General features: G+C 42.5%; 1 long non-coding RNA gene across 1 annotated transcript; it reads left to right on the plus strand.

Annotated features, from left to right (window-relative positions):
* Window positions 1-6,455: 6,455 nt before the first annotated feature.
* Window positions 6,456-7,640, plus strand: LOC136009457 (uncharacterized). Its single transcript, XR_010610576.1, has 3 exons — window positions 6,456-6,814; window positions 6,904-7,090; window positions 7,357-7,640. It is a non-coding gene; the product is annotated as an uncharacterized LOC136009457 (long non-coding RNA).
* The last annotated feature ends 4,155 nt before the right edge of the window (window positions 7,641-11,795 follow it).

Genomic DNA, 11,795 nt, shown 5'->3' on the forward strand with positions numbered 1-11,795 from the left:
TGTTGACAGGAGCAGGCGTTTAGCACAGTCCCACGCTGGGACAGGCGACACATCACAGATCTCCTCAGCTCTGGGTATTATGAACAGAGATAGGTGCAAAGACCTTGTATTTCAGACCTGCCTGGGGATGACTGGGCCATTGTATTTGCCAAGGGCTAAGGAAATAGCTTCACATTGGGAACAATGTTCATGTGGGAGAAGAGACTTGCACAGTATGCAACTTTTTGCCCTATATTCCTCCTGGAGAAGTCACTTGTTTCTGTAAAAGTATAATGAAGTAGCCAATAATAAACCAAAAGGCAATTAAAGGGTGGTGATAAACTAGAGAAATACATGAATGTTTTGGCTGTTTTGTGCATTGGGAGGAATATGACATCTAGATGTCAGTTTAGGTGGAGAACAATCAGTTGTGCAGCCTGCTAACCTAGACTTTGCATAGCTCAGATGGTGACAAGGATCCTGAAGCAGCTGTTCAAAAGCTTCCTAGTCCTTTGGTCATCTTTGTAGCCCTTCTCTGGACCATCTATAGCCTGTAACTAAACTCATCTCCTACAGAAACCTCAGAGACTAGCAAAAACATCACCTGCTTGGAGAAGTGAGGATTGGAAGTGAAGGTCAAAGAGAAGCACACCAGAAAACATATGGTGATTCTTCAAAGCAGGTATTTTGTTGCTCTCCTCCTGCAATAGCAACACTCAGAGTACAGAATGTATTCCCTCCCAAAGTATTTAGGTGTTCTCACATCAAAAGCATCTCCAGATGTTGTTCAGACAGAGGGTCACAGTAGCGTGAAAATGGAGAAATATTCCTCAGGTGAGAAAAAGTGCATCCTTCCCCCAAAGGATGCCTGTTTTCAGCTGTGCTCCATCGTTTATTCCATACAAGCAAATTAAAAGGCCTGGAGCTCTTCTCTGGTCTTAACTCTAATTGGAATGTCATAGCTTGACTCCATGTGTCTAACTCTTCTCCATAAACCAGAGTGAGTCGAACCCAACTGTCTTTACCCAGCACATCTCCAAAGAGCAATAACAGGTCTAGGAATAAGATCTAGATCTCCTGAATCTATGTCTATTACAACAGCCGTAGAAAACATCACAAATGGATCATGTTCCAACTGCTGGAAATGGCACAGACGTCTGAGCAGCATCATTCCAAGGAAGAATGGAATGAAGAATTCATTCTTGATACTGACTGGTGCCAGCATAGACAAAAGAAATGTACATTGCTACTGCAGTATGTAATAGGATGCTGGAGTCCCAAAATGTATTTGTGAACTTACATAAAATACATACGTGCCTATGCTCAAATCTGTAAGTAAAACTGGGTATTTCCAGAGGTGCTCTTTGGAATTGTCTCAGCTCTGCTAACCATTGAATACCTAAAGCGTCCTGGGTACAGCAGGGAACAGCGCTGATAACACGGATGCTTTTAGTTGGTGCTAAGTAATGTTTAGTCTGACCAAGGACTTTCTGAGTCTCATGCTCTGCCAGGAAGGAGGGGAGGTCATGAGGAAGCAGAGACAGGACACCTGACCCAAACTAACCAAAGAGGTATTCCATACCACAGCACGTCATGCCCAAGATGTAGAACTGGGGGCAGTTACCGTAAGGGTTAGATCATTGCTCAGTCAGGCTGGGTATCGGTCGGCGGGTGGTGGGCGGTTGTATTCTCTTCCCTTGTTATTCACCTCGTCATTATCATTATTGGTGGTAGCAGCAGTGGTTTGTGTTATACTTTAGTTACTAAACTGTTCTTATCTCACCTCGTGGGAGTTAGATTCTTTCTATTCTCTTCCGCATCCCTCTGGGAGGAAGGTGGGGAGTGAGAGGGCAGGCTGCATGGTTCTGAGTTACTGACTGGACTTAAACCACGACACTAAGAGACATTTCCTTCAAGCTGTAGTTCTATCTGAAGTTTCCCAAGGCTGATCTGAATACATCTCACCTGAAATTTGTTATCCCTAAAAGCAGTGGCAATCCAATTGTTCATTTCGTTTTCTGAAGTCCCATTGTTCACCTTTGAGATGTATTCTCATCTTTTGCAGAGAGTGGAACCTCAGCCAAGCTCTTTGGCCAGCTCCTTAGCCAGAAAATGAACAAGATTCAAGTTATTCTGGAAACACCCTGAATTATGTAATCTAAAAGCAAAAGGAAAACTGTTTTTTTAGTAATATATAAGGCTTTCAGAGAAGTATATTTTCAACAGCATCACAATGTCTGTGGTGGTCCATGATGTTTTTGATGAGCAGTAGGAATTCTGCATCATTTAAAGCACCCGCAGGCCCACAGAGAAAAGTGTTAAAGGTTTGCGGGTGTTAAAATGGGTGAGGAAAAACTAGACTGGTTTCATTTCACTTTACGTTTTCGAGTTGCCACAAGCTCTTTGCAGGTTGTTGGGGGAGTCGGTGTCTTGGGAAGATCAGCAATGACACACTGTCATTTGCTAGTCATGTTCAATATCCATGTGGAGATATAATGGAGCGTGTTAAAAATCCATCTTCTGTGCTACCCTTTATGTAAAAGACATAAGCCATTTTTGTCCAGCTATTTGAATGTCTGCTTGTAGATGGAAACCACAGCAAGTGCTAATCCCTTCTCTTTGTGATGGGTTTGCAAGAGCTCTGTAGATCTCACTGGGTAAATATAATTCTTAGTAATTTCGTTCTGTGGCAGGGTACTTACCAAATTACACTGTGTGGGTTAACACCAAATTAGAATGGAAGCCACACCTTGCAATCAAAGACCTTGAGCACAAAGGAATTGTGCAAAACTTCCCCACTGTTCTGCTCTCAGTAACAGGCTGGGAGATGTTTTCTACCTTCTTGTCACATAACCCTTTGAAGAGCATATTTGGACAACATAAGTAGTCTGCTAGTTCAGGAGAAAACCTAGTCTAGATAAAACAATGTGTTTTAGCAAGTTTAACTGGCTAAATCAGTTATCTTATTACCCTGGCTTAGCAGTGCCCTCAATAAAATCACATGGGCTCTGCCCTCCAGTCAGAAATGAGTAGTTGGCTCCTCCTGTGTCATGATTATAGAGCAAGTGTTGATGTGTGAAAGCAGAACATGTAAAGTAGATTGATTAAAAATGGCCTGCTGATTCATTGATGAAGGAATATTTTGTGGGCCTTCATTAAATGTCTCTTTGAAAAGAGAAAGAAGAGCAACGTTCCCATACAGCTGAAACTTCCTCTCTGACCTTTCCAGAAGGTATTATTGTAATTCCTCATTTCCAAATGACTTTTGTTCTTATTTTCCCCTCCCTCCCACTGTATATTCTGTTAAATTATATAGAATGAAAGTAAGAAGTAAAAAATCAGAGGAACACACTCCTGCTTTAGTTAAATGAAGTGTTTCAATTAACCCAAGCTTTTGGCCTCCAAAGATTGTAGGATGCCTTGGCACTACCTGGTTTTCTTCCAGGTAGTTTCAAAATGAAGTGACAAGAGAATGCTAGACAAACAGAAAAGCCATTGTCTATCTAGTTCTGGCAGAGAGAAAAAAACAGTCACAAAATGTGATTTCTATTCCTATAGAAGACAAATTCCTGAGTGGCAAGGGACCTATTATAATGTGGTTGTGTACCACTACCACTGTGATCACTCCAGGACACCCTTCCAGTGTTCCTAGAAATAGCCAAATGAAAGTGGTATTTTTTAGTTTCCTCACACCAAAAGGTCTAATTCTGTTGTAATTCAATACTGATGTAGGATGGACCATTCTTCTGAAGCAGGGCTTTTTACAACTTTTTAGATGTTGTATATTCAGATAGTTCAAAAACATCATTGTACAATATGCCAGAGATACATCAGGGGAACCTGGAAGTACAGTTACTAATTAATGTCTTGCTAGACATCTTGGATATATGATTTCCAACCACTTTAAATGCTTCCTTTCTGGTAGTAACATCCTATGCAGTTTCCCAACTGACTCACGTATTTTGCCCAGTCATGTCCACTTTAGAAAGCAAGTGATGGCTCTGAGGACTTCACCCTAAAATTTCAGTGTTCTCTGGCACTCACAGTGGTGCATGGCCTCATAGGAATAAAGTGATGAGAAGGCTACAGCACTGTGCTCCACCACCCAATCTGGGTTTTAAAACAGTGATGGGTCAAACTAAACTATACATATGCATATGTATACCCTGCACTGTTGCTGGGCTTGCCAAAGGTAGAAGCAGCTGCTGATGTTCAATCCAATTTTGCCAAAGTAAGCCAACAATGCCTCTGCTCTATCAGGCAAAAACATTGATGTATTTAGTATCTGACCAGGTTTCAGCACAATGACTCATCCTCTTCACCTTTTGGTAGGCTGACAGGAATACAAAGAAGCTCTATAAAGCATCAGGCTTGCTGTGACCTTTACATTAGACACTAGATGCCCATTAGCTCCTCACACGTAGGCACGTGCCTCATAAGTTTTTGCCTTCTGTTTGCTCTACAGTCCTCTGCGTCATGCACAGCTTAGGGACATGATCTGTAATCCACTGTGTGTTGAACCGAGGGGTGATCTCCAAGGCAGTGTCTGTGTTAACAAAGGCATGATGCCATTGCATTAGCCCAGATATCCTATTGTTGCCCTGCTCATCAGCTGCTGTTTTAGGTCATCCTTGCTTCAGCTCTACCTCCCTTTCTCAGTATATGCATTACCTTATTTTACTAAGGTGAAAATGCATTTTCATCATAGACCCTTGCACAGAAAGATTAGAGAAAGCCAGCTGGCCCTTGGACTCCCCTTAATGAACCATGGGGTACTTCATACCCAAAATCCAACCTCCCTGAATGCAAACTGTCCCTGCACATCTTGCAGTACTCACAAGATGCAAAACTATTGCCACCTTTTTATGCAGCAGACACTTGTGAAGTTGTGAAGAAACAAACTCCCTTGGCTTGCTTGTTTGTGAATACATTACCATAACATGAGTCACAGCAGACTCAGCACTCAGTATACCAAGTGTAGCATCATGTTCAGCTCCATGTTTCCTTCTGTTTTCAATGTCAGAGCTGTCACTTCTGGCTTATACCAATAAGCCGAAAGAGCAATAATCCAGGTCTGACAGTACAATCACATAGTTTCTGTCTAGGAAAGCAGCCAAGTTGGTCTGGACACCAAGGAGGTTCCCAACACAGGAACACACATACACTATCTCCATATAACTGAGGCTAAAAATACACACAGTAATGGGTCCTGTATCATAGTCTTTAAGCTTACTTTATCCCACCAAGCTTTAGACACTTAACGGAGTCACTGAGTAAGTTTAAAGTCTATTGAAGTAAACAAGTTTAAAGACTATTGAAGTAAAGGAAAAACAGCAAACTAAAGACCAAGGTCACCTCCAGAGATGCTTCCCTGCTTTCCTTTACCTGCAAACATAGCCTGAGTAACTGAATCCTAATTTAACTAATCACTAGTAGCTAATTGTTAGTGTAATCACCTAAGTGGCGGTGAGCCTAAGCCTGAAGCACAAAAGAGAATTTGCTGGTTAATTCCTGTTCACAAAAGCCTCACTTTCTAAGTTGGGAGCTCTTTGTAATCACATCCACAGAAGACAATCCAAACTGAATTTAAATACACTCTCCCCTTTCCACAGAAGCAGCAAGAGACAGAATCACCTGTCAATAGTTATGTCCTTGGCAAAGGTGAGAATAAAACTTGTCTCCCTTGCTCTCTTTTGCTTAAGAGCATGGAAGGATCCAAGAGCTGAAGATTTCTGTCAAGCTCAGCTTTTCTGAAGGTAAAAAAGGAGTTTTCCAGCTTCAGAGTTTAAAGCTTTGTGACAGATACGGGGATAATAATATTAATTAAAATACTATTACAGTACTTAGTGGGAATGATTTGGCTGATGTAATTAGAAAAGACAACGTGTCATTGTGCCATCTCCGTGATGTGCAAATAGAAACAGCATCTCCTGTAAATTACTATGGCAATAGCAATTAGCTATAGTTCTAATCTAACTTATTGTAATGAGCCATGAAAGGAAACATGGGGCTCAGTGAGAGACAGCAGCTGTTGAGTCCTGGATAGATCCTATTCATGGTCTTAGTGAAATGTGCTATCAGAAGCTGAAGGTTTACAGGGTGACAAAACTGACAGGGGAATTGGAACACAGATGTGGATCAGTACATGAAGAGTATGGGACCAGTCTTCCAGGATATAGAAGTATTGGATTCAGCTTCTTTCAGCTTGGTTTTCTGTTGTCAGCATGTTAACATGCCTGAAAATTGAATCCAGGATCCGCTTTGTGTGAAGACAGACCCTCTGCCCTCCTGTGTTAGGGTTAGGGTTATCCTTTGAAGTTGTTTTCATCTCACTCACTCCTGCTCTGGAGAGCAATATTGTGGTCCATTAAACAGCATTATTTATTCATATTTCTTAGATATTAACTCACCAGCTATATGAAAAAGGCTTGCCTCAGGCAGTGTGACTTGCTTGTGCCCAGAGCAGAAACAGCTCCAGGTGTGGGCAGTGATGATGCAGATGCTCTCTACCTCCCTTTTCCACCTGGGGGGCTGTTTTTTCTCCTACATGCTCCTGTTGGTTTCCTCTTCCCCACTCCCTTTTCCCAACAAGCACCAGGTTTGATCCTGTGCTTCCCTTGGAGCAAAGTCATAGTCTGTTGGGTGCTCTTTGGAGCTTGACTGAGTTTGTAGAGGGCCTGACACCCTCTTGACTTCCCCAGCAGAGATCCCTCTCCGTCTTTATGATACAGAGCATGATGGCACCAGGATATGTGGCTATAGAGGCTATAGCTCCTTGTATTTTCTTGATTGTTAGCCCAAAGAGCTTTCATTTGCAAGAGATGGAAACAGTAAGGTAAGTCAAGTTTTTCTGCTTGCCTTGATTTTCACCAAGATGAAGTAAATCTCTTCCTATTTATGTCATCATGTCCTCTCCTGTTTCAGACTTGGCCTGATGAAGTTGGTTGTGGAACACGAAGATACAGGCAGAAAACAAGAGACTGTGCATAGGCAACCTTCAGCACTTGAGTTATGTCTTACTGTACCACAGCTTCTTGCCTTTGCTACCCTGGCCTCCACTGCTGTGGCATGTTTGCCATGGACCAGGCTTGCATGCACACATTAAACAAGAGTAAGTGAAAATAGCTCCATTTTATAGAATCACAGAGTGGTTTGGGTTGGAAAGGACCTTAAAGCTCATCCAGTTCCAACCCCCTGCCATGAGCAGGGACACCTTCCACTAGAGCAGCTTGCTCCAAGCCCCTGTGTCCAACCTGGCTTTGAACACTGCCAGGGATGGGGCAGTCACAGCTTCTCTGGGCACCCTGTGCCAGCGCCTCAGCACCCTCACAGGGATGAACTCCTTCCTAACTTGTAAACAAAATTACCCTCTTTCAGTTTCAGATGATCTGAATTCATCCATCCACTCCTACAGAGATGACATGGCTTAGAGCACAAGACTTCACCTAGCCACCAACCCACTGCAGGGTTTTGGTAGGGGTTTTCTGCATTCCAATACCCTCAAAGTGCCTAAAGGTGGTGAAAAGGAATCACTACAGTTATAAGAGGCTGCATGGCATGTTTCCCAGCAAATCAGGCTTCTCCACAAAGGGTATTTCTCTGCGATACCTTTCTTCTGTCTTTCTTATTCTGCTCACAATAAATCAGACCAATTACTGCTAGCTGGTGTTTATATCAATGGGAAATGAAATGTGTATCTCTTCACCAGAGCAATGAGAGGGGAAAAAAAAAGGAGCCAAAAGTACAGTTAACTCTTTTTAACTTCTTTTCATAGGTAGCTGAATGCATTTCGCTAATTTAATCTAGTCCTAAGTGCTGACTGTATTTTACAGAGGTGTATTTTATGTATTATGGATAATGAGAAACACATATTAAGATTTTGGATGGAAAGAGACTCGCATCCATCACATTGCACTTTTATTGCAAGATTGAAATCTGCAATATAAATAAAAATTGATTTAAGGATCGTTATATAAATATGTTAAACAATATATATGAATATATATTAAATGATATGTTGATATATAGAGACATATATAAAGATAGACACAAGGGTTATCTTTCTGATTTGATAGTTGCTGTCAGAATAACTGATAGAAAATATGCAGAGATCTTAATTATTATCTGGAGGAGTTATTTCTAGAGTGAAATCCCCAATGATTTAATATCTTCTCTTTGGATGTGGGAAAGGAGAGCAGTGAACTGGTAATAGAGCAAATCCTTGGCTCCCTGCTAGGGACATGCTGTTTGGTCAGCAGTGCATAGCATCTAATGCATTGGGAAATCATCACCTTAGGCATTTAAGATACCAGGGGTGTTTGAAGAAATGCTGTCCTATCTGAATACCCTAACAAACTAATTCCAGCTCTTAAAAGGCAGCAACAGCTTGAGCAAATGCAGCCAACTCCCTATTTTTGCATATATTGGACTTATATGTGGGATTTTAAAACTTCAGATTGATCTAAGTTCTTTTTCTTGTCCCATGTTTTAGCCAGTGGGAAAAAGATTCAGTAAAGGACTTTCTCCCCTTTATTTCAGACATTGATTCACCCCCAAGTACATTATATATTGGCCTTAGAGTGAGAGTTAGTCACCTCAGCAAGACACTTACCTCTTGCTATTCATTAATAAGACCAAACAGATGATGATTTTGACCATGCACCTGATGTCTGGGTGCCTACAACTGATCAAGATAAATCCCATTTGTTGAGATCCAAGATGAAAAAGCACAATTCCAAAACCAGACCAGTTTTTAAAAGAACCAAAATCAAGGTCAAAAGCGTTTTGGGTTCCCAACTCCACGGATAGGAATGGAAATGGGGTTTTTTATCACTTCCTATGATCTGTATCAAGCAGGACGTCCCAGTGTGGGCTGGTGAGATACAGAGGAAATCCAAGTGAAATGAGAGCTGTGCCACTCTGTGCACTGTGGAGAAGCTCACTCTGGGTTGGAACAGGGCAGTATTTGGGAATCCTTCACTAATAAATAGAGTCCTGTCTGTGGAAAGAATTGATGTAGGGAAAGGCAACTATGCTATCAATGCCAGCTGAGTGGGTTACTCCTAGAGCTCACATAGAGAAATCTGCTGTCCATGAATACAGGTCCTCAACACTGCATCGGATCAAAGGCTTCCTAAATTGTGTGAGATGTTGTAGTCTGACAGTGATTTCCATTCCAAGATTAAAAGGGAACATGGTGGGGGGGGGGGGGGGCGCAGAAGGAACTGAAATTTAAGTAGCTCATAAAATAAAATCCCAAGTTTAAAATTAGGCCAACAAATTACAATAGAAATAGCTTCTTTCCCCATTTTACCTCTTAAAACTATTGAAAATAACCATAGATTTCTCTTGGGGAATGAAAAAGAGCTACCAACTCCCAGTGATACCATCTAAACCAAATCTTGTTGGCAGTATTATCATAATCCTGTCTTTCAGGGAAGAGGACTGCTTCTGAACACACATTTTCAGTAAAACTAACACCTTTATGTAAGTTATGACAGGATAAAAACAACGTTCCATCAAGGCTTTCCTGAGCAGATGTGGCAGAGCAGCTGTAGGAAACAGAGGGCTTGGTGGCATATATCGTCCTCCTCTAGTTAAGGAAAACGTAAGTGTAAGCAATTCCTTTTTGTCCCAGAATATGCCCAGGGATCACTGACAGGTCTCATTTTGATGCTTATCCCAACTGTTTTTCCCAATACAGATGCTTTCTCCATCCCCTCTCTACCTGGGGGACTGTTCCTTCTCCCAGATGCTCCTGTTGGTCCCCTTTTCACCCTTCCCCTTTCCCAACATCCATCCTGTTTCATCCTGTGCCTTCGTTGGGACCAAGCCCCAGTCTCCCGGTGCTCTTTGGAGGTTGACTCTTAGTTCCCTAAAGGACTGACACCCTCTTGGCTTCCCCAGCAGAGATGTGGCTGCAGTTTTCATCATCACCACTGCTTTAGATAAGACTGAGAGCTCATTTCCTACCCGACACAGCCATCAGCTGGCTGGATCTAAAATGACAGCAGGGCTCCTAATCCAGTCTCAGGCATCCCAGCTTCAACAGTCTGGATTTCTACCTGGTGAGCAGGATGTCACCTGAAGGAGTTGGGTCTTGGGTGCTCATACAGTGATGCTCTGCAGTGATGTGTATAGCGAAGGTGAAGCTGTGCCAGGGCTATTGAGGAAATAGTTTCTTCAAGCACAGAGTTAATGCACTCGCACAGGAAAGCAGTTTGCTTCCTGCTCAGTTTGTTTCCAATCCAGCACTGCAAAGCGTGGAAAGACAAACCTTTGCCTGAAAAGGAAATTAAGTATCTGCTGTTCTACATACTCCCTGTATTTGAGCCATCTCATAGGGACTTCCTGAAACACACTTCCCAGTGGACCTCAGCTGTTCATGAGGGACATGGTAACTTCCATCACAGGGAACCAAGACTTTGGAGAGATCCTCCAATTCTGCTTTAATAAGGACTCACAGCTGGAAATCGTATGGGATAGCACAGAGTTCCTTGCCCCATTCTGCATTCTGTTTGCACTGAGTGGGTCTGGTTGCATCAGCGTTTCTCCACATCTCCTACACAGCTGGATGTGCATCCAGCAATTGTCTCAAGGAACAGGGAGAATCCCAAATGCTCTCTGCCTCCAGCTCGTCTAAAGCTACAAGAAAGATGCAGCCTAAGACATAACTGCTTCGCCAAGAAGCTATTTCTTTCCTTTAAATAGACCACTGATTCTCCCTCTGATTCACTTTGATGTCTCAGACCACCATATCTTTTGACTTCAATAGCTCTATAGGTGTGCGTGGGAAGTGCCCCACAGAGACATAATGGTATATGGGAAGCCAAGGGGGTTTATGTTGAAAAATGAATGGCCTCGTGTATTTAGTGGACAGTCGAAGATGGAAGGCCTTTTAGGATCTGATGAAGACAAGCATCTCTGCCCCGCATTATCTCCTGTGAGTTTCTGACAAAACAGAACATTTCTTTGGGGCCTGGTTCTTTGAAATCTCACAGCACATTGAAATCCAGTAATATGATCAGTATTCAGAGTAAATTTACACACATTGGCATCTAGAGGTGTCCTACTGGTACCTATAGGGCTAAGTTAGTTGCTTGGACTAACATTTCCCATGCAGCCTTACATTCAGCTCAGCTCAGAGCATTTCTAGAACCAATTTCCCCCACTTCCCTCATGTCAATCTCTTATAATGTTATCAGGCAAGGGGGCACTGGGCCAGGCAGTGCAAAAGGCAAACACTTTGTAGTTTTTCTATGTCATCTTAAGCAAACCATAGCTTCTGTGCAGAGGTAGGCAGCTATATTCACTCAGGGTGCCAACTGAGCAGATCTTACTGCATTTAGTGACAAATCTATCTGGGTGATCCAAGCAGGGTGAGATAAAAGGATGCCTTAGTTAAAGTAAATCCCTCACTTGGGACAAGCAAGAAGGAAAGATTCAAACTGAAATCTCCAAAGGAGGGTATAATGAGGGGCCATTTTCAATTTGCCAGTTAATTTTAAGTACAAAGCCTTCAGCATTTCACTTTCCACAGACTTCTGGTTCTTTGGCTGCTCACCAGCAGCACGTGCTAAAGCCCAGTCTTGTGGTTTGATTCATTTTCTACCCTGATGAGGAACTAGATATCCCATTGATAGGTCTGGCATCCCTTTGGGTTCTCCTCTGTAATTCTTTTCTTGCCAATCCTCCACATGTCTACGGACAATAATCTTCCCAGCCTAGTTCCGAGCTCCTCTCTTTGCCCGTGTTCTTGCTCCGCTCCTTCTGCTTCAGAACAGCAAATCTCATCTACTTTCTATGCTTCCTGCCTT

This window comes from Lathamus discolor, chromosome 2, assembly GCF_037157495.1.
Source record: "Lathamus discolor isolate bLatDis1 chromosome 2, bLatDis1.hap1, whole genome shotgun sequence".
Classification (NCBI taxonomy): domain Eukaryota; kingdom Metazoa; phylum Chordata; class Aves; order Psittaciformes; family Psittacidae; genus Lathamus; species Lathamus discolor.